Source organism: Lithobates pipiens, unplaced genomic scaffold (assembly GCF_037356315.1).
Source record: "Lithobates pipiens isolate NorthernLeopardFrog02 unplaced genomic scaffold, aLitPip1_a1.2 Scaffold_28, whole genome shotgun sequence".
In the NCBI taxonomy this organism is placed as follows: Eukaryota; Metazoa; Chordata; class Amphibia; order Anura; family Ranidae; genus Lithobates; species Lithobates pipiens.
The window spans coordinates 161,618,578-161,641,700 of NW_027507789.1; the positions used below are offsets into that span (position 1 = coordinate 161,618,578).

A 23,123-nucleotide genomic window follows, 5' to 3' on the forward strand; every position below is an offset into this window, starting at 1 on the left:
TACACTGTTTAAAAAAAAAAATCACATTTATTCCTATTACAAAAAATGTAAACATCCCTTGTAATAGAAAAAAAACATGGCAGGTCCTCTTAAATATGATATCTGGGGTCAAAAAGTCCTCAGATATCATATTTAGACTAAAATGCAATAAAAAATAACATCAAAAAAATTGTAATTTCAAAATATAGTTTAAAAAAATTGTCCCTTTAAGAGCTGTGGGCAGAAGTGACGTTTTGAAGTCACTTCTGTCCAGCAATTGTATGGAGACGGGTGGGGGCCATCTTCCCCTCACTCGTCTCCATACTGAGCCAGCAGCAGGACGCGATCGCCACCGCCACTGCCGATAGCTCCGGTAAGCGGCAGGAGGGGGGGGCCCTTCTCCCGCCACCAATAAAAGTGATCTTGCGGCGAATCCGCCGCAGGGACCACTTTTATCTTGCAGTGGACCGCCCGCTGAAGAAGGGGATACCGGGGTTATGGCAGCTAGCTGCTGCCATAACAACAATATTCCTCTTCAAACAGCCGCCGTAAAACTGCGGCGGGTGGTCCGTAAGTGGTTAATATCAAGTGTCCAAAAAAAAAAGGGATTTTTTTTTTCCCAATTTTCATCAATCCACCGAGACAAAAGTGCAAATTGGGGTATTATACGTATTACTGTCCAAAAAGTGATTCTAGTGATGATAATCCTGATCAGAAGAGGGTAACTTCACACTCCCGCACAACCCCCCCCCCCCCTCGTTTAAATGCGCTCACCTCCAACAGTTTGACCGCACACTTAAGTTTGCTCCACATAAGCAGTTGAACAACTCCTGGGCTCTAAGTGAAACTGGCTCAGCAGGATCCCCACAGGAAAATCCAGAGAAGTTGTCCTCAATTTTAAAACAAGAAAGAGTCTGGATAGTGCATTATCGTTAATTTAAAAAGGTATTTAGAAAACATAACATCAGGGTACTCACACATTTTAGGTACTTCCAGCACACCAAACTATAAAAGGATTAAGCATAGGATTCCTCTCCAAAGACTTCCAAACTTGTATGTCTCAGCAGCTTGTACAAACAAGCATGTATCCGAGCTCCTCAACCATCCTGGCCCCTCCCCTACATGTGACGACACAGGGCTAATCACATGTCTTCCTCAGGGGGATCAGATGTTGGCTGGTGTCAATGGACACATATCTGTTGACATCCTCCGCTCCATTAAGGGGAATGGTGGGTCCAATTGGGTCCGCCCTAAAGAGCGGACAGGCGGACCCAGTGGGTTTGCTCGTGTGAAAGGGGCCTAAAACCTAGAAGCTGATTAGTTACTATGCACAGGTGCACTACATTCTGTGTGCTCCAGCTTTAGTAAACGTCTGTTTCATGGACCTTTAGGAACGTTCCTGCTATGAGACATGGTAAGTAATTCTTTAACAAGACTGTGTCACCACCTTAAAAAAATTGGGAAACAATGACAGAAACATCTAATATTTCACATGCTTATATGCAGCATTTTTCCATTTCATAGACATATTTTTATTAATGTGCAATGTACTTTTGAACTTGGTAGGTAATTCAGCCACTGCAGGAAGAGTCAATTTTCAACAACCATAGTTCTTACTCCCTCCTATCACGTAGCGCCACTTGCATACATTTGGCTGGGGGGGGGGGGGGGGAGAATACCTCGGCCACTTATGATTGGCACAGTACAGATGACCGCTTCCTGGCGGGATCACTCAGGGTTGGTTTGGATTAGGATCTGAACATCCCTACTGTTGACATCACATCCAAGATGGTAATACCCAACAGAAGTCTCTGGTCTTTGAATGTGTACATAAGGGAGGCTTTCATGGGTAAATAACATGTAACATCCTTGAAAGAATAGGTTACCAAGGTATATCCACTTTATGATCTGCCGCAGTATATATACTGCAACGGGGGTGGCCCCTACAGGCACTGCAACGTACCTGTATGTCGCTGCCTGTTTCCGGTTTACGGGCACACGCGCGTGCCCCGCCCGCCTACCCCTCTGATTTGACTGTTATGCCCTGTACACACGGTCAGACTTTCCGACGGGAAATGTGCGATTGGACCTTGTTGTCCGAAAATCCATTCTTGTCTGGACTCCATCTGACTTTTTCCATTGGAATTTCCGACACACAAAGTTTGAGAGCAGGATCTAAAAAAATTTCGACAACAAAATCCAATCGTTTAAATTCCGATCGTGTGTAGACATTTCCGACGGACAAAGTGCCACGCATGTTCAGAATAAATTATGAGACGAAAGCTATTGGCTACTGCCCTCTTTATAGTCCCGTTGTACGTGTTCTACGTCACCACGTTCTGAACGATCAGATTTTCCGACAACTTTGTGCAACCGTGTATGCAATACAAGTTTGGGCTAAAATCCGTCAGAAAAAATCTGACGGATTTTGTCGTCGGAATGTCCAACTGTGTGTACAGGGCATTAGTCTGTTAGCAGATTCTAGGCCATTGATTTATGGACCTGCTGATTGGCTGTGTTCAATCACAGCCCAGAGCCCTGTGTTGACAAGTAACACAGGGCTCTGAACAGAAGGAACAATCTCTTTGTTTCTCATCCCTGCAAAGCAGGAAAAAGAACAAATTGATCTGTAGTAAAAAAAAAAAAAAATCAGCACACATTATACATATTACACTTTGTTAGGCACCAAATGAACGTCTTGATTGCCCCCAGATGTTTACCCCTTCCCAGTCAGTGTCATTAGTACAGTGAATATCATTAGGACTGATCACTCTAATAGTGTCAGTGGCAGTTAATCGGTTCCCACAATGTGTCAGTTAGTGTCAGATTTTCTGCCTACCACACTATCACAGTCCCACTATAAATCGCTGATGACCACCAGTACTAGTATAACAAAAAAGAAATAAAAAATTCCAATATATATACCATCGTTTTGTAGACGCTATAACTTTTGCACAAACCTATTCATATACATTTATTGGAATTTTCTTTTAACCAAAGACAGAATAAAAAAGCAGAATTTTGTATTTTGGCCTGAATTTATGAAGAAATGTTATTTAAAAAAAATATATTGATTTTTTTTCAACATTTTCAGTGTTTTTTCATTTATATCATAAAAAAAAAAAAAAAAACCCAGTGGTAATGAAATACCCCCAAAAGAAAGCTCTACTTATAAAAAATAAAATCTAAATTCCATCGGCATAGAGTGTTGCATGACGGTGCAATTGCCAGTTAAAGTTGTGCAGTGCCAAGCAGCTACCCTGCTGCATTATGAACACAGTAGGTCGCCCACTTGGCACAGGCACCATTGAAAGAAAGCTTTGCATTTTCTCAATGAATACAAAGCGTTCTCTGATTGGATGAGGTGGAAAAGCGGTGTGATGACATCACAATATTCACCTCCTCCAATCGCAGTATACATTGTATTCATTGAGAAAATGCAAAGCCTTCTTTTAATGACACTCGCGCCAAGTGGACGACCTCCTGTTTTCTGTAAGCAGCAGGGCAGCTTCACGGAACAGTACCAGGAGATCATTGTATTAACAGTGACTACTACAGTGATTTCCAGCTTCTAGGGGGATCCCACAGGCCATACATCTAAACATCTAAACCTGGCAGCTGAGGTCTAGCTGTGTGGCAACTTTAGGGCTCCATAACCTTTTTTAGGGATAGTGCAATGCATTGTTTTATTTTCTTTTTTATTGAACTCTATACACTGTAAAGTGTTGCTACAAGCTTTGGTGGAATGAGTTTCCCTGCATAAAAAGCAGACATGCTGCCTTTGTATGTAACCCCTCTGCACATGTATGCTGTGAACCCGGGACATACGTACAGGGATTGCAATTGCGACCTGGCCTCCTGCACACCAGGACGGCATATGGAGGAACCAATCCTCTCCCTTTTCCTCCTGCAGCATTTCAGCAGAAAAGGGAGAGGATCGGTTCCTCTACATGTCAGCTCGCCTCTCCTATCCACCTCCTGCTGTGGTCGGTCTCCTGTGTACTCCCCTGGCCTCTCTCATGCCCGCAGTGCTGCCGGGTTCTCCCCCATTTAAATGTGTCAATTACCAGCCACTTCCTTGTCCGTTACGTTCATTGACTGTGTCCATTCATGACTGAGACATAGTAAACTGTGTTCACTGTGCTTCAGTTTGTGAATGAACATGAATCTGAGGCTGCAGAGAAGGAGATTTAGGGCTGTGGGCTCCATTCACAAAGTGGCACTTTTCCCCTTTAAAAATGCAGTAAAATACTGCTCAGCAGTTTTCAAAATGTTTTTGGGCATTCACAAAAAAATGTTACTAAAATACTGCATGAGTTATTTTACAAAGTCTTGCAGTATTTTAGCAGTAAAAACATACAGTAGTTTAACGCCTGGCACTAGCAAGCGGATTTTTTAACAATAATAAATCAACATTGTTAAGGAGTGGGCGGCTGCCTGCATCCATAACAACCACTAAATAAAATGGTTGTTAAGGAGCGGGCGGCCGCAACGTCCTTAACAATGGACGAGTCACCAGCCACCCTCTCCTTAAAGCAGAGTTCCACCCAAAAGTGGAACTTCTGCTTTAAGCACTCCTTGCCCCCTTATATGCCACATTTGTCATGTCATTTTTTTGGGGGGTGGGGGGGAGTGGGTGCTTAGTTTTGAGTGGTACTTCCTGTCCCACTTCCTGCTTCCACCTACGGGCCACCTTGGCAACTCCTCCACTCCCCCTAGGTGGCCCCTCCCTCTTGCCAATCTTCTGGGACACGTGACAGGTCCCAGAAGATTGCCTGTCCACTGGGGGAGCGCAGCATGACTTGCGCATGTACAGTGCGTGCCCAGCCCTGAAGCCGCAAGCTATCACAGCCGGGTGCCCACAGTTTCAATGGAGGTGCCGAGGAGAGGAGCGAGGCTTCGTACGGCCACATTGCTGGACCGTGGAACAGGTGAATATCTGTTTATTAAAAGTCAGCAGCTAAACTTTTTGTAGCTGCTGACTTTAAAAAAAAAAAAAGCCTGGAACTCTACTTTAACAACCGGTACACATTCCACAAATACCGCATGCCTGGTCCACTACTTAATTTCCGCACGCATTTAATTATTTTGTTCCTTCTGTGAATGGATTTTAACGCCTGTACTGTACTTATTTACTGAGCGTTTTCAGCGTTTTTTGGTGAATACCGCACAACCGGTCTAGTGAATTGACAGTTTCAGCCTCGCATGAGACATGCGTCCAAAATGCGTCCTGACACCTAAATATCTCATTCCGCGAATGGAGCCTTGTGTCCAATTTCCTTTCTCTGTCTCGAAAGTGAATTATCAGAGGTCTGCTTAGACTCCTGATAATCTACCAAAGCCCCCCAAAGGCAGTATTAAAAATGTAAAAAATAATTATAAAAAATAAAAATGTAGTGAAAAAATAAGTAAACTAGTAAAAAAATAATAAAATAATAATAATACGGGCCCTACCATTTAGTTATCATGGGGGGGCCCAAACGGGGGTCAGTGGGGCCCTTTATGGTTTCTTGCACCTGGGCTCTGAAGGTTCTAGTTACACCTCTCTTGTGAACAGGACATAACTGTTTTCTATGTGCCCTTGTATTAAACCCACCTTGATCTGTGCAGATCAGTGCAGCTCAACAGACATACAGTGTCTTGAAAAAGTATTCATACCTCTTGAAATTTTCCACAAACATAAATGTATTTTATTGGGATTTTATGTGATAGACCAATACAATGTGGCATATAATTGTGGAAGGAAAAGGATAAATGGATTTCAACACGTTTTACAAATAAATATCTGAAAATGTGGCATGCATTTGTATTCAGCTGGGAGAGGTGTCAAGAGCCGATAATGGTTTGCATTAGGCTTGCATTTGTGGTAAAGGATTTATGGCAATTGGGGAAATCAATTATATGATGCTTTGGTGTTCACTACTTTACTGCACAAGTATGTAGTGAGGTGCTGCAAACAAAGCTTTGTCTAAGTTAGCGACAGGTGTATGTTACAGAACCTGAAATACAATTTGAAAAAAGGCCCTAAACTAAACTAACTAAAGAAAATAAAACATACCTGTACCTCCCCCTAATACCTAAACTTTAAAACGCTAAACCCCAAGCCTATATATTTTAGCAGTTTATAAAAAATAAATAATTATTAAATAAAAAAATAATAAAAAACCTCAATAAAACAACAAAAAAGACTGTGTGTTCAGAACCTAAACATCAAATACAATTGTTCATAACACACTTAAAGGTAGTCCCAGAAAGGACTGTCTGAAATGTGAACAAAGGGGTACACAAGAATATGTAGCCCACAAAACTGCAACCCACAGTCATTTAGCACAGTATAGCACCATATACAGTGCCTTGCGAAAGTATTCGGCCCCCTTGAACTTTTCAACCTTTTGCCACATTTCAGGCTTCAAACATAAAGATATAAAATTTAAATTTTTTGTGAAGAATCACCAACAAGTGGGACACAATTGTGAAGTGGAACGAAATCTATTGGATAATTTAAACTTTTTTAGCAAATAAAAAACTGAAAAGTGGTGCGTGCAAAATTATTCGGCCCCTATACTTTCAGTGCAGCAAACTCACTCCAGAAGTTCAGCGAGGATCTCTGAATGATCCAATGTTGTCCTAAATGACTGATGGTGATAAATAGAATCCACCTGTGTGTAATCAAGTCTCTGTATAAATGCACCTGCTCTGTGATAGTCTCAGGGTTCTGTTGAAAGCGCAGAGAGCATCATGAAGACCAAGGAACACACCAGGCAGGTCCGTAATACTGTTGAGAAGTTTAAAGCCGGATTTGGATAAAAAAAGATTTCCCCAAGCTTTAAACATCCCAAGGAGCACTGTGCAAGCGATCATTTTGAAATGGAAGGAGTATCAGACCACTGCAAATCTACCAAGACCTGGCCGTCCCTCTAAACTTTCAGCTCAGACAAGGAGAAGACTGATCAGAGATGCAGCCAAGAGGCCCATGATCACTCTGGATGAACTGCAGAGAACTACTGCTGAGGTGGGAGTGTCTGTCCATAGGACAACAATCAGTCGTACACTGCACAAATCTGGCCTTTATGGAAGAGTGGCAAGAAGAAAGCCATTTCTCAAAGATATCCATAAAAAGTCTCGTCTAAAGTTTGCCACAAGCCACCTGGGAGACACACCAAACATGTGGAAGAAGGTGCTCTGGTCAGATGAAACCAAAATCGAACTTTTTGCCCACAATGCAAAACGATATGTTTGGCGTAAAAGCAACACAGCTCATCACCCTCAACACACTATCCCCACTGTCAAACATGGTGGTGGCAGCATCATGGTTTGGGCCTGCTTTTCTTCAGCAGGGACTGGGAAGATGGTTAAAATTGAGGGGAAGATGGATGAAGCCAAATACAGGACCATTCTGGATGAAAACCTGTTGGAGTCTGCAAAAGACCTGAAACTGGGACGGAGATTTATCTTCCAACAACACAATGATCCCAAACATACAGCAAAATCTACAAAGGAATGGTTCACAAATAAACGTATCCAGGTGTTAGAATGGCCAAGTCAAAGTCCAGACCTGAATCCAGTCGAGAATCTGTGGAAAGAGCTGAAAACTGCTGTTCACAAACGCTCTCCATCCAACCTCACTGAGCTCGAGCTGTTTTGCAAGGAAGAATGGGCAAGAATTTCAGTCTCTCGATGTGCAAAACTGATAGAGACATACCCCAAGCGACTTGCAGCTGTAATCGCAGCAAAAGGTGGCTCTACAAAGTATTAACGCAAGGGGGCCGAATAATTTTGCACGCCCAACTTTTCATTTTTTTATTAGTTAAAAAAGTTTCAAAAATCCAATAGATTTCATTCCACTTCACAATTGTGTCCCACTTGTTGGTGATTCTTCACAAAAAATAAAATTTTTATATCTTTATGTTTGAAGCCTGAAATGTGGCAAAAGGTTGAAAAGTTCAAGGGGGCCGAATACTTTCGCAAGGCACTTTAGCAATTAAATCTCCCTATGCAGACTGTCAACTCCTTAAACTACTCCAACACACGCTCACAAATGGCTGCTGGGAACCGATTTTTTGATAGTTAGGGAGCTGGTACAAGACAAAGCCCCCGTTATTGGCCCTTCTAAGCCAGCTGACCTAAGTTCAAAGGCTGCGCAAGGCATTTTGGTTACAAATGATTCCCGCATTGTCTGTAAACCTTGGACACGCAGGTTTTGCTTAAAGGATAAGTTCACTATAATGTTTTTCTAAATTCCAGCTCCCCTATGTCCCAATATACACTATATTTTCAAACGTATTGGGACACCTGCCTCTACACAAACATGAACTTTAATGGCATCCCAGTCTTAGTCCATATGGTTCAATATTGATGTAGCGGGTGCCCCGCATCTCCCGTGGCCATGTCAAGCTGGCCGAGGCTCTCACTGAGGAGGAGAGTGCCTGTCAGCCCCTGTGGGGAATTTGCCCCCCCTCCCTCTCCTCACTGACTCAGTTTGTTCTGCTGGGGGGAGGGAGCCAATCATCAGCAGCAAAGCATTCTGGGACATGTAGTCCCCACCAAAAATGGCCCCATAACCTTGTATGGGGACAGGACTATACACCCCAGCATTCTCTGGCAAGGAAAGAATCAAGGACACCATCTTATCGGGCTGAGGAATAGTTACCGTATATACTCGAGTATAAGCCGAGATTTTCAGCCTCTTTTTTGAGGCTGAAAGTGCCCCCCTCGGCTTATACTCGAGTCATCGCTGTCTGCCTGCTCGATCAGCGTGTCGAGCAGACAGACAGCGGACATTCTACCCTTCAAACGCCGCGCCTCCGCCTTCGCCTGTGATAGGCGGAACACTGAATTTCCCAGCAGCCTGTGTTCCGCCTATCACGGACATCCGCTCATCCTCGTACTACGGACGAGGATGAGACGATGTCCGTGATAGGCGGAACACAGGCTGCTGGGAAATTCAGTGTTCCGCCTATCACAGGCGAAGGCGGAGGCGCGGCTTTTGAATTTTAGAATGGCCGCCGAGGCGCCGACGAAGAGCGGCGATCCTGGCAAGGCACGGGACGGAGGCAAGGCAAGGCAAGGCACGGGACGGGACGGGACGGAGGCAAGGCACGGCACGGGACGGAGGCAAGGCACGGCACGGGACGGAGGCAAGGCACGGCACGGGACGGAGGCAAGGCACGGCACGGGACGGAGGCAAGGAGGCAAGGCACGGCACGGGACGGAGGCAAGGAGGCAAGGCACGGGACGGAGGCTCGGGACACAGGCTCGGGACACAGGTAGGCTGGACACACACACACACACACACACACACACACACACACACACACACACATGGACACACACACACAGGGATGGATGGATGGAGACACACACACACAGGGATGGATGGATACACACACACACAGGGATGGATGGATGGATGGAGACACACACACACAGGGATGGATGGATGGAGACACACACACACAGGGATGGATGGATGGATGGAGACACACACACACAGGGATGGATGGATGGATGGACACACACACACACAGGGATGGATGGATGGATGGACACACACACACACAGGGATGGATGGATGGATGGACACACACACACACAGGGATGGATGGACGGACACACAGGGATGGACGGACACACAGGGATGGACGGACACACAGGGATGGACGGACACACACACAGGGATGGACAGGCATGTCTCACCCTCGGCTTATACACGAGTCAATAAGTTTGCCAGTTTTTTTGGGGGTAAATTGGGGGCCTCGGCTTATATTTTCGGGTCGGCCTATACTCGAGTATATACGGTAGTTAAGACAACGCAGGAGAAGTTACTGGACCTAGGAGAGAGGTGTTGCCCCCCGGGTTAGTCCACCACTTCTTTTCAGCCATCCACGGACGGTCAGGGACATCCAGCCTGAGAGGGGATCTCAGGTGCATTTCCAGACGCACCTGCACCGACGGCGTGAAGCGTTCCAGTGTGAGGTGACCAGTCGGGTTACCAGAGGAGCCTGCCTGTTCCAGGAGGTTGGTTTGGGCCTTGACCACAGGATTGGTGAGAGGGCACTTGTCCATTTACAGGAAACAAGGACACTGCACACAGACAGAGTTACTTCACTTTGCCCATGCTTACCAGAAGCTGGGTCTCATTGACACCGTTAAACAGTCAGTGTCTGCCTTGCTATCCGGATACTGTCAGCATACCACAGTTACATATTGTCAAGCAGGAGTTTAAGTGCACCAACTAACGTGGTTAGCCAAAGATCCAGTGCCTCATTCTTCTTTCAAGGGACTGGCGTTACTGGTGCCATACGGGCACGCACACACATACACATACATATACTCTGTATATGTAGTGTATGTGTGGAGTAGTCTGACTTGGGAGTTAAGCCACTGAACACTAAATTATGTATAGTGTTTGTAGTTGGGCCTTTGGTGTCAGGGGACAGAAGAGAGGTCTGACATAAGAGAAGGTCAGTCTTTGCTTTCCTCCTGCCTAGACTTATAGAGCCAATTTCAGTAGAGGTAACTGATCCAGTATAGGTCACCATATTGTGATTTGTTGCTAATAGAGTGTTTACCTCTGCTCTTAGGGTTATTCTCAGTTGTGGAATCCCCCAAAGCAGCCTGATATATTGCATTATATTGCTTTTGATCTCAGTTATTGCTCTTCAGTTAATTCATTTGAAAAATATAAAGTTACTCAGTTACTTTTCCACAGAAACCTTACAGTATAGACGATTTCTGTGTTTTATCATAATGTGTGACCATACACCTACACATGGTGCTGCTCAGAGGTGTGTGGCTATTTTAATGCTTCATATAGAGTTGGACACCATTGAAGTTCCATTGAAGCGAATGGGATCTTGCCACAGCCACGAGCCCAATGCTTGATTGCAAGTTGTAGTGTGTTCCTGCAATGCGAATTGCTCTTCAACAATAAAACAAGCAAAAAAGAAACAGACATCAGGAGGTGGCAGTATCACCTCCTTAATGCCAACAAACCTCCTTTCAGAACCGCTTTTCAGCGATTGAACGCTACAGCTAGTGTGAGAGGAGCCAAAGTGGCAGTTTCACTCACTGCTCATTTAAAAAATTACAGCTTTGCAAATGATGGCATGACCCCAAGCAATTATTTGTACACTGCTAGTTTCCAGTTATCTGTGCACTAGTTGTATAACTATCCCATTCCTTTGTTAATGGTTCAAGCTGACAACACCTGCTGGGACTTGTAGCTCCTGATAACTGCAGGACCATTGTTTGTCATCACCTGTCCTTGACATTGCCTATTATGCCTTATTGTCAGATCCAAGCCTCATCACACAAACCCTATACATCTGTTTGAATAGACAAAAGAGCCGTGAATGTACCTTCTGCAGAACACACCTGTCCCCCAGGCTTTCAGTTTCCTATAATACTCTTCTCCAGGATGTCATAGAGGTCAGGAATGTGCTCCACTAGTCAATTAACTGTAGCCACATAAAATCCATACTGTGCAAGCAATGAGTTAACATTCCTATATTCTATGTCATGCATGAACCACACATCTGTCCCGGTTGTTACTGTCACCTGTGTTGGGAGGGGCAAGGAAATGTGTCATCTTGCTTTGCTTATAATTATATCTCTGCGTTGTGAGTAACTGGTGTCATCCTTTATCAGTATGACCTGGCTCTGCTCATGTACACAAGCTGGAAAACTAAAATGGACACAAGTTGTAGATGTCTGTGTATACTTGAGTTATATGGCATCTGTGAAGTAGATGAAAAATAAAGGTTCCTCAAAGATGTATGAGGGCACTTGGATGTGGAGGCAAGTTTCTTGATCACAATTGGTCATATCAGGTAATTGATAGGGAAGACAACCAGACATGTTTTTGTGAACTCTGTAATACGTAGTCCTACATGGCTTGAATTTTGGCCAATTCCTGCTGAATCAACTGATCAAGCCAAGGCTAATCCTGTCGGCACCACCTGACTCAACAAATTTGTAGGTGGGGTGCAGTGCAATAAGGCGGAAATAATTCACACAGGTTCAATAGAAAACTTGTTTTGAAGTAATGCAGCGACATTTCACAACAACCCACCGGGATGCCTGCCCAACCGGGTACACGCTCGGTTTCCAACGATGTGAAGATGACAGGTACCAGCCGGGCTGACAGGATCTGTTAGGAGAACGGAAGTCTGGCCACCTCCTGCCCAAGCGGGATGATGTCCAAATGAGTTGTGGCCCTACACTTTCCCTCCTCATCAGGAACCTTTCCCTACCACCAACACTGTGCCTAAGTTGGGGTACCTTTCCCTACATTTCCTTTTTTTACAGTGATTTTGACACAATTTGTGTTTTTTTTTTTTTGCTGTACATAACTGGTTGCTAAGGAGGGGGCTGGGAAGCCTGCCGCCACATCCTTAATTGTCCTTAATCGTTAATAAATTCCTGGAAAATTGCTGGGGCATTACAAAGGTCAAAAGGCATTACGAGGTACTCATAATGGCCTGTTCCGGTATTAAACGCAGTTTTCCACTCGCCGCCCTCCTTAATCCTCACGTGATTGTATGCCCCTCTCAAATCAAGCTTTATGAAAACTGTTGCTCCCTTGAGGTGGTCAAATAACTCTTTAATCAATAGAATCTGATAGGCATTCTTATCGTGAAACTATTGAGACCCCTATAATCAATACAAGGTCTCAGTTGACCACTCTTCTTCTTCACAAGGAAGAAACCAGCACCAACAGGAGATGAGGATTTGCGGATGAAACCTCGGGAAAGTGTATCTGCAACATACTCCTCCATGGCCTTATGCTCCAAGACCGATAAAGGGTAAACCCGGTCACGAGGGGGTATGGCACCAGGTTGAAGGTCAATTGCGCAATCATACGGCCGGTGTGGAGGCAAACTACCGGCTTGACCTTTGTCAAAGACATCCATCAGGGAGGAGAGTGAAGAGGTGCACAGGACCGTGGCTACCTTCTGGAAGCATGTCTCACTCCAGTGTGGTGACCAGGAGAGAATCTCAGCATGGAGCCAATCCAATGAGGGATTGCATCTCTGTAACCAAGGATAACCAATAATCAGCGGAAACTTAGGTGAGGAAATAACTTGGAATTGAAATAGCTCATGGCGAAGAGCCGTGTGGCCATGGACAACGGAACCATCTCATGAGTCACATGGGCAGGCTGTAGAAGTCTCCCGTCAAGAGCCTCAATGGCAAATGGAGTGGCACGCAGCTGCAGCAGAATCGAGTGCTTCGATATAAAGGCAGCATCAATGAACAGGCCTGCAGCCCCAGAGTCGATTAGAGCCTGTATCTCGATGGACGACTCAGCCCAAGAAAGGGTGACCTAAACCAGGGGCTTATCCTTCTGGATAACTGGGGATGAAACAACGCCACCTAAGGTCTGTCCGTGACAGGACCTCAATATTTGGGCATTCCCTGGACGGGTAGGACAAGACTTCAAAAAGTGACCTGCCTGGCCACAATAAAGGCACAATCTCTCCCTCTTCCTAAAGGTTCTCTCATCTGCAGAGAGTGACGCATGAAGGCCAAGTACATAGGTTCATCTTCACTGACAGACTCGGAACCAGGAGGCATGGGAGGTAAGGGAGGCACGGGTGGGACTGCAAAGCTCAGAGGTAAACGTACCGCAAGCACTCCTTAAAAGAAAGTCTTTAGCCTCATACACACGATCGGACTTTGTACAAACTTTCCCGTGGACATTTGTACAAAGGGCGTAGTCCACAAGTTTGTATTGCATACACACGATCGGACTTTTTAGGCAACAAACATGAACGTAGTGACGTTTCAACGTACTGATGACACTTCAAAAGAGGACGTTCAATTACTCCAGCGCCACCTTTGGTCAACTTCTGTATTGTTATCTGATCTTTTGCATTGGTTCTGAGCATGCGTGTTTGTACCTTGTACAAAAGTCCGATGGTTTTGTGTACACATGATCGGACTTTGCTCCATTGGACTTATGTTGTCAAAAAGTTTGTCCGTTCGCACAGCCAACAAAAGTCCGATGAAAACTGAAAAAGTTTGTCCGATGGAGCATACACACAGTCGGATGTTGCTCCAAAACAGCTAATTTGCATGTTTGTTGTCAAAAAGTCCGATCGTGTGTACGGGCCTTTTCTCTGAGTCTGGAGTCAATGAGGATGGCAAACGTGATCAACTTCTCCAGCTCAGTGGGTATATCTTGGGCTGCTATCTCATCCTTGATGGAATCTGAGAGACCATGAGAAAAATCAGCCACGAGGGCCTCATTGTTCCAAGCGACCTCTGCTGCCAGAGTCCGGAATTCAATGGCGTAGTCGGCAACAGTTCTCATACTCTGATGGACATGAGGGACTTGGCAGCAGAAGCAGAGAGTGCAGTAACGTCAAATACCCTTTTAAAGGAAGCCACAAAATCAGGGTAACTTAAGACAGCAGGTTTTTGCGTCTCCCATAGAGGGTTTGCCCAGGCAAAGGCTCGCTCAGAAAGCAAAGATATCACAAAACCTACTTTGCTTCTGTCTGTGGGAAATGCCTGGAGCAGGATCTCAAAGTATAACTCAACCTGGTTGAAAAACCCTCTGCATTGAACTGGATCACCTCCAAATCGCTGGGGAAGTGAAGAGGAACCAGACATACCTCTTATAGGGGTAATACTCGAGGTGGGTGCCTACACAGAGACTGGCTAAGCAGCGGGGATGGCCTGCAACTCAGGCTGTACCGGAGCACCACAGTGGGAGATTGCAGATGAGCCATGCGACTCAGAAGCGTTTGTAACGTTATGGCAAACTGATCCATGTGGTGATTTTGCTCATCCAATCTGGAAAAAATATTACCAACAAGTGGATTCACTGTGTCTTCTGAATTCATGGCCTTCGCCTACTGTCAGAAACCATGAAATCAGACTGAGATGGAAGTAAAGTTAAATCACACTTGTTTAATAATAAAAGTAAAAAGAACAAACATAGTCAAAACAAAGCACCAAAGTTCAGTAACCAGAACGCATTGTCAGGCAAGAAGAAGTCAGGGATCAAAGTAGTGGAACAGCAAGCAGGATCTGGAGCCAGAAGGGATGTCGGCAAAGCCAGTCTTTAAACAGGAGCGCAGGAGATAGTTTCTTGTGATGTGACCAAGGCGAAGGCAGAGCTCCTCTGGACTGGTCGGCTTAAGTAAGCAGGACTGACGAGCAGGATCATCAACAGCAGGGAAACTGTGGAGAGAGATGGGAGCTGGCAATTAGCCGACAGCTGAACGGCAAGCTCAGAAAAGGAAGGGCTATTCACATAACAGGGGAGGCCGGGATCTGGTGGCCCCCTTGTTAAAGGGGGCTTCCAGATTCCGATTAGCCCCTCTGCCCGCAGACCCTGAAAACCAGAGGCTAGGGTTGTCGGGAAGAGGCCCTTGTCCCCATCAAAAGCACCCACCCCCCATGTTGAGGGCATCTGGTTTGGTATGGTTCAGTCGATTTCCTGACCTGCCAGGCTGCATGCTCGCATAAGGGTCTAGTATTGATTTTTGGGGGGGGCCCCCATGCCATTTTTTTTCTACATTTTGGCATGGGGGGTCCCCTCTGAATCCATACTACACCCAAGGGCCTAGTATGGACCTGGGGGGGACTCCACACTGTTTTTTTTTTTTTTTCACTATTTTTTTTTGCCAGCAATTTATTTAATTTTTTTCTTTTACATTCAGCTGTCAGTGGGACAGTCCGCTGACAGCTGATGACTCATCGGTTCTTAAGGATGCGGCAGCCAGCTTCCTGGCCCTCTCCTTAGCAACAAGTTATATACAGTGTAAAAAAAACAAATCGCAGCAAAATCGCAGTAAAAATGTGTGTCCAAAAAGCACTGCAGAAACGCTCAAAAGTAACATGCATAGATGTGAATCGAGCCTTGTGCCGTGTACACACGGCCAGACTTTCTGATGCCAAATGTGCGATCGGAGCTTGGTGTCGGAAATTCCGACTGTGTGTAGGCTCCATCGGACAGTTTCCATCGGAATTTCCATTGTACAAAATTTGAGATTTGGTTCTCAAATTTTCCGACAACAAAATCCGTTAATCCGCATAAATCCCGTTCGTGTGTACACAATTCCACTGCACAAAGTTCAACGCATACTCGGAATCAAGCAGAAGAGACGCATTGGCTATTGAACTTTATTTTTCTCGGCTTGTTGTACGTCACCACATTCTTGATGTTCTGAAATTCTGACAACTTTGTGCAACCATGTATATGCAAGACAAGTTTGAGCCAACATCGGTCTGAAAAAATCCCATGGATTTTGTTGCCGGAATGTGCGATCGTGTGTATACGGCATTATACTTAGTCATACACAACTCAAATTTGTCCTGTTGGAAGATGAGCCTTCGCCCCAGTCTGAGCCAGTGCTCTGTAGCAAAAACATCCCCCCAACATGATGCTGCCACCAGCATGCTTCACTGTAGGGATGCTATTGGCCAAGTGATGAGCGGTGCCTGGTTTCCTCCAGACATGATGCTTGCCATTCAGACCACAGAGTTCAATCTTCCTTTCATCAGACCAGAGAATTTGGTTTCTCATGGAGAGTCCTTCGGGTGTCTTTTGCCAAACTCCAGATGGGCTGTCATGTGCCTTTTACTGAGGAGTGGCTTCCGTCTGGCCACTCTACCATACAGGCCTGATTGGTGGAGTGCTACAGAGATGGTTGTTCTGGAAGGTTCTCCTCTCTCTCCACAGAGAAATGCTTTAGCTCTGTCAGAGTGACCATCGGGTTCTTGGTCACCTCCCTGACTAAGGCCCTTCTCTGATCGCTCAGTTTGGTCAGTCTGGCCACTCTAGCAAGAGTCCTGGTGGTTGCAAACTTCTTCCATTTATGGAAGATGGAGGTCGCTGTGCTCATTGGGACCTTCAATGCTGCAGACATTTTTCTGTACCTTTCCCCAGATCTGTGCCTTGATACAATCCTGTCTCAGAGTTCTACAGACAATTCTTTCGACTTGATGGCTTGGTTTGTGCTCTGACATGCACTGTTAATTATGGGACCTTTATATAGACATGATTTCCAAATCATGTCCAATCAACTATATTTACCACAGGTGGACTCCAGTCAAGTTGTAGAAACATCTCTTGCTGATTTTTTTCATTTTTTATTTTTAATACATCTGCAAAGGTCTTTAACATTGTCATTATGGGGTATTGATTGTAGAATTTTGAGGAAAATAATGAATTTAATCCATTTTGGAATAAGGCTGTAACATAAAATGTGGAAAAAGTGAATACTCTCCGGATGCACTGTATACAGGCTAAATGAAGACCTTCGTTTCTAATTGAACTCAGAGAAAAAATGTTTTTTGCACATTTAATATGCATATCATGTCCTCTGAAGTGCTGTGTTAGTTAAAAATGTTATTTTCATTCAGTTTCAATACAGTAAGCACTGAATTTCCATGCTGACACTTAGGCCGCGTACACACGGGCGGACTGTTCGCCCAACTTAGTTTGTCAAACAATCCGACAAACAGTCCGCTCAAAATTTGCATGAGCGGACTTGACCACACACGATGAACGAACAGTCCGCTGAAAGCGTGCGCGATAACGTGAACGGCACGTACGACGGGACTAGAAAGACGACGTCCTATACACTGCAATGCAACCTTCGGCGTGTAAATCCTTTCTGAGCATGCGCGGAACTTAGTTTGACGAACAAGCCTACACACAAACCAAGTTTCAGCGGACTGTCTTATGGGAATTCCGAAAAACTTTGTTCGTCAGACTGTCCGCTGAAACTGTCCGCTGAAGCCCACAGACGAGCAGACTGTCCGCTGAAACACTGTTCAGCGGACAAAGTTGGGCGAACAGTCCGCCCGTGTGTACGCGGCCTTAGTTCTCTCTTTCATACAGTGAATGCACTAAAGACTATGTGGGTCACTCACACTCCACCTCCTCCATTCATAAAACAAAGCGTTCTATGAATGAATAGGGTGGAGATTGTGATGTTTACTTGCCCCTCCCCTCCCCCAATCACAGAGCGCCTTGCTTTCTTGTCCTGGCACTGGTCACCAAGTTTTTCACACTCTATAAAACCAAAAAAAGTTTGGTTTTGCCACTGTAATAAAAAAAGATGGAAGCACACGCATGAGTTCTTTTTTATTCAAACTTTGACCCTGGCCTTACCCACCTTGTGCATGTATAGTATCATGCTGACAATCGCTCTTGGGGATTCTGAGACACAGCTGTCTTTGGTTGTCTACCTACTGCTGAAAGAAAAAGAAACAGAGCGGCTCATGTATCTACAGTTCCCCCACTGTAGCATACAGGAGTGACACAATTAGTCACGGGCGAATAGTTCTGGGTTCGATTTGTGGGCATATTCCGTTAACACGGCCAAAAATTTGTGAATTGAAGTGGCACACCTGTATGATGTATGAAAGCTAAAGTGACATATACAAATACTATTTAAAATGCCACTAGTTTCCCAGTCACCAGGATCCCCCTCAACATCCATATCAGACCTTTATCCTAGATTAGGGTCTGCTACAGATTTTAAGGGGGACCCAAACACACACACAAAAAAAAAAAATGAAAAAGCAACATGGGGTTACCCCAAATCAATAGCAGATCTTTGTCTAAGCAAGCAGCCTAGCTGACCAGGAAATGTGTGGGGCAGCAAGTGTGGACCCCCCCCCCCCCCTTTCTCCTGAAACATACCAGGAGGCTACGTGCTGTCAACATGGGAAGGATGCCTCTGGTTACTCATTCACAAAAAATGTAGTAGTAAATAAACACACAACATTCAATTATTTTATTTTTTTTTAAGACCCACATGGTAAGTCCAACATATTCAAAAATGGTTATTTGGCCAGTGATGCCACCTAGGACCCCTTGACCCTTTATTTACATGCAGCTGCAGGGCCAGGAAATGTCATTCATGGCCAGAGTCTGTCATTGTGTTAGCATGTTTTTTTTTTTTTTTAAATAAAGGACTTGGTGAAATGTGTGATGTGTTTGTTTACTACTTAATTTTTTTGTGAATAAGTAACCGGGGGTACTATGCTTCTCCTATTCAATCACTTGGGGGTAGACAGATATTTTACTTGCTTGACGACTAGCCGTCGTTATTATACTGTGGCAGGTCGGCACGGTCCATCGTACCTATAGAGAACCATCGGCAGCAAACCATCGTAGCTATATGTCAGCTCCTTTAAGTGGGATAGCAGGCGCACACGCACAGGCGGAGGCACACGCTCGCGCCCGCTACATGGCGGCGGTGCCAATGCTCGTGACCATGGAGGACTTTATTGCTCCCCTGTGCATTGTAGGGTTTCATTTAAGGACATTTCTGTTTGTGTCCTCACTTGGGAAAGTCACCCAAACTGTTTGTCCTGGTGACCAGCTACTATAACAAAAAGCGATTGGAAATCCAAAGTCTTACAATTGTCGCTAGAAAAGGTACAGAGGAGATGCACTATATTGTCAAAAGTATTGGGACATTTGCCTTTACACGCACATGAACTTTAATGGCATCCCAGTCTTAGTCCGTAGGGTTCAATGTTGAGTTAGCCCACCTTTTGCAGCTATAACAGCTTCAACTCTTCTGGGAAGGCTGTCCACAAGCTTTAGGAGTGTGTCTATGGGAATGTTTGACCATTCTTCCAGAAGTGCATTTGTGAAGTTAGGCACTGATGTTGGACAAGAAGGAATGACTCTCAGTCTCTGCTCGAATTCATCCCAAAGGTGTTCTATCGGATTAAGGTCAGGACTCTGTGCAGGCCAGTCGTGTTCCTCCACCCCAAACTCGCTCATCCATGCCTTTATGGACCTTGCTTTGAGCACTGGTGCTCAGTCATGTTGGAACAGAAAGGCGCCATCCCCAAACTGTTCCCGCAATGTTGGGAGCATGAAATTGTCCAAAATGTCTTGGTATGCTGACGCCTGGTCCAAATCATTTGGTGGAGGGGAGATTATGGTGTGGGGTTATTTTTTTAGGGGTTGGGCTTGGCCCCTTAGTTCCAGTGAAGGGAACTCTTAGGGCATCAGCATACCAAGACATTTTGGACATTTTCATGCTTCCATCTTTGTAGGAACAGTTTGGGGATGGACCCTTCCTGTTCCAACATGACTGCACACCAGTGCACAAAGTAAGGTCCATAAAGACATGGATGAGCGAGTTTGGGGTGCAGGAACTTGACTGGCCTGCACAGAGTCCTGACCTCAACCCAATAGAACACCTTTGACATGAATTAAAGCAGAAACTGCGAGCCAGGCCTTCTCATCCAACATCAGTGCCTGACCTCACAAATGCACTTCTGGAAGAATGGTCAAACATTCCCATAGACACACTCCTAAACCTTGTGGAAAGCTTTCCCAGAAGAGTTGAAGCTGTTATAGCTGCAAAGGGTGGGCCAACTCAATATTGAACCCTATGTACTAAGACTGGGATGCCATTAAAGTGTAAGGCAGGCACCCCAATACTTTGGAAAATATAGTGTATCATCTTATCTAAGCGGGCATTTCCCACTCTTTGATGAAATTTCCATTTGCTTCCTGTTGTTAAGCTAGGACAGCGTGTAAAGGAAAAAAAAATGCCCATTTACATGTTTGGACTCATTCAGATAGCAGATTAAGCTCTGCGTTTGGATCTGTTCACCCACCCCTGCCTACTTTTCAAACTTTGACATGCGAGAGTGTCCGCGCTAGTGCTGGGTGTGCATCAACCTCTATGGGTTATCTGCACGCAGCTCCGAGGTGGATGCACACGCGTAAAAAAGCTAGATCTGATGTATGTTTACACACTTTGATGCGCATACCCACGCATGTTCATGTGTGTAAGGTGAATGTGCGTAAATTCATTCTGTTGGCTAGAATATTAATTTATTCAAGCCACTAGGCTGAAATGACATGCATACGTGCCTATATGTGCGTTTATGCATGCATATTTGTAAAATGCACCAGTACGCTCCTCTCTGAACGCATGTTTGGGCATTTCTTTATGCCCCCGAATGCTGCTCTAAAGGCCGGTTCACAACTAAGTGTTCCTGTGCTATTCACATGTGGTTCAGTGCAGTGCTATTTGAGCCCATTCATCCTAAATGGGCTCAAATTGCACTGCACAGCACCACAAATAGTGCATGTACTACTTTTGTAGACGCACTGCAACCGGACTGAATGGTACTTCTATACCATGCGATCCAGTGCAGGCAAATGCACTGCATTTGCGACCTGCTTCTGGGGTGTCATTAACTTAACCTTGACACCCACTGCAGATCGCAACTGTAGTGCGTTTTGTATGCAGTGTGGGAAACGCTGGTTTCCCCCACCGCGTTTTGGTGTAAATGGTGCCCAAAATACGGATATAAATGCCAAAGCTTTGCAAAGACACAATAGAGTTGATTTACTAAAACTGGAGTGCAAAATCCGGTGCAGCTCTGCATGGTAGCCAATCAGCTTCTAACTACAGCTTCTTCAATTAAGCTCTGACAAAAAAACTGGAAGCTGATTGGTTTTTGTACACAGCTGCACCAGATTTTGCTCTCTAATGCCCTATACACACGGTCGGATTTTCCAACGGAAAATGTGTGATCGGATCGTGTTGTCGGAAAATCCGATCGTGTGTGGGCTCCATCTGACTTTTTCCATTTTCCGACACACAAAGTTTGAGAGCAGGATCTAAAATTTTCCAACAACAAAATCCAGTCATTTAAATTCCGATTGTGTGTAGACAATTCTGATGGACAAAGTGCCACGCATGCTCAGAATAAACAAACAAATAAATAAATAAGAGACAAAAGCTATTGGCTACTGGCCTCTTTATAGTCCCATTGTACGTGTTGTACGTCACCGCGTTCTGAATAATCAGATTTTCCGACAACTTTGTGCGACCGTGTGTATGCAAGACAAGTTTGGGCCAACATCCATCCAAAAAAATCAGACGGATTTTGTTGTCGGAATGTCCGACCGTGTGTATGGGGCATTAGCCCCCGTTCACACCAGTGCGACTTGTCATGTTATTTGACAGGTCCAAATCACAGGATAAGTCGCCCCCTATTGTCAGCAATAGAACTGTTCAAATTGGTGCAATGCTCACTTTGCGGTGCCACACCGTTTCAAAAAAGGAAGTTCTTGGCGATTTCAGATGTGACTTGCATAGACATCTGTGCGTGAATTTGCTGATGGATAGATGTCAGCCAAGTCACACTGACATGTGGCTTTGAAATCGTGCAATTTCAAGTGAAGTTGCACAATTTCAAAGTCAGATTCAGTGTGAACCGGGGCTACAGTTTTAGTAAATCAACCCTGGCTTAATACTAAGCTGTGTTTAGAGATAAAAAAAAAAGCTAAAAATTGTATTTTTTCTGCCCGTGTGCATGCAGCCTTAAAGTTAAGATAATAGTGTTTAAAGCAGCTTTTGCTGCAATATTCACCTTCAGTCTAGAGATTTCCCTTGCAGTACTCATTTCTGCTGATAGATGTCCTCAGTCTGATAGCTAGCATCATTCATCCCACTTGCCCAGGACCCATCCCAGCCTGTTACTGGACAGTATAAGAAGACAAAGTACAGTGATAGGCTCATCTCTCTGTCACGCTGCTTTCTCCTCCTATCAGCATGCTTCTTGTCAGCACATGGTCTGATTGGCTCATTGTGCTGCTTCTTTCTCTGACACTCCAGCACTTCTCTACAGAGACTGCAAGAGGCTGGTAGCCAGGTCAGATTCATATACCGTATTTATCGGCGTGTAACACGCACCCCAAGTTTAGGAGGGAATTTTAAGCAAAAAAACTTTTAGGAGGGAAGTTTAAGGAAAAAAAATTGCATTTAAATGCCCATCAATGCAGCCTTATCAGTGTCCATCTGAAGCCTTGTCAGTGTCATATGCAGCCTTTTCATGCAGCCTTGTCAGTGTCATATGCAGCCTTTTCATGCAGCCTGTCCATCATTGCAGCCTGTCTATCATTGCAGCCTTGTCCATCGTTGTTCCCTTGTCAGTGTTATTTTTAGGTTTTATTTTTAAAAATGGCGCCGCCGAGATGTCCTGTGTATCTTGGCGGCGCTCGTTAGTTCTCGGCTGCCCTCGGCCGTTCTCGGCGGCTTTTGGCCGCCTTCGGCCCTTCCCAGCAGTTTTCGGCCCTTCTCGGTGGCTTTCGGCTGCTCTCGGCCATTCTCAGCGGTTTCTCGCCGAGAAGGGCC

At 45.1% G+C, this 23,123-nt stretch overlaps 1 protein-coding gene across 1 annotated transcript in view; it reads left to right on the forward strand.

Moving 5' to 3' along the window:
- Positions 1 to 23,123, forward strand: part of GRB7 (growth factor receptor bound protein 7) — a 245,445-nt gene that overhangs the window by 29,442 nt on the left and 192,880 nt on the right. The gene's annotated exons all lie outside the window — the stretch shown is intronic.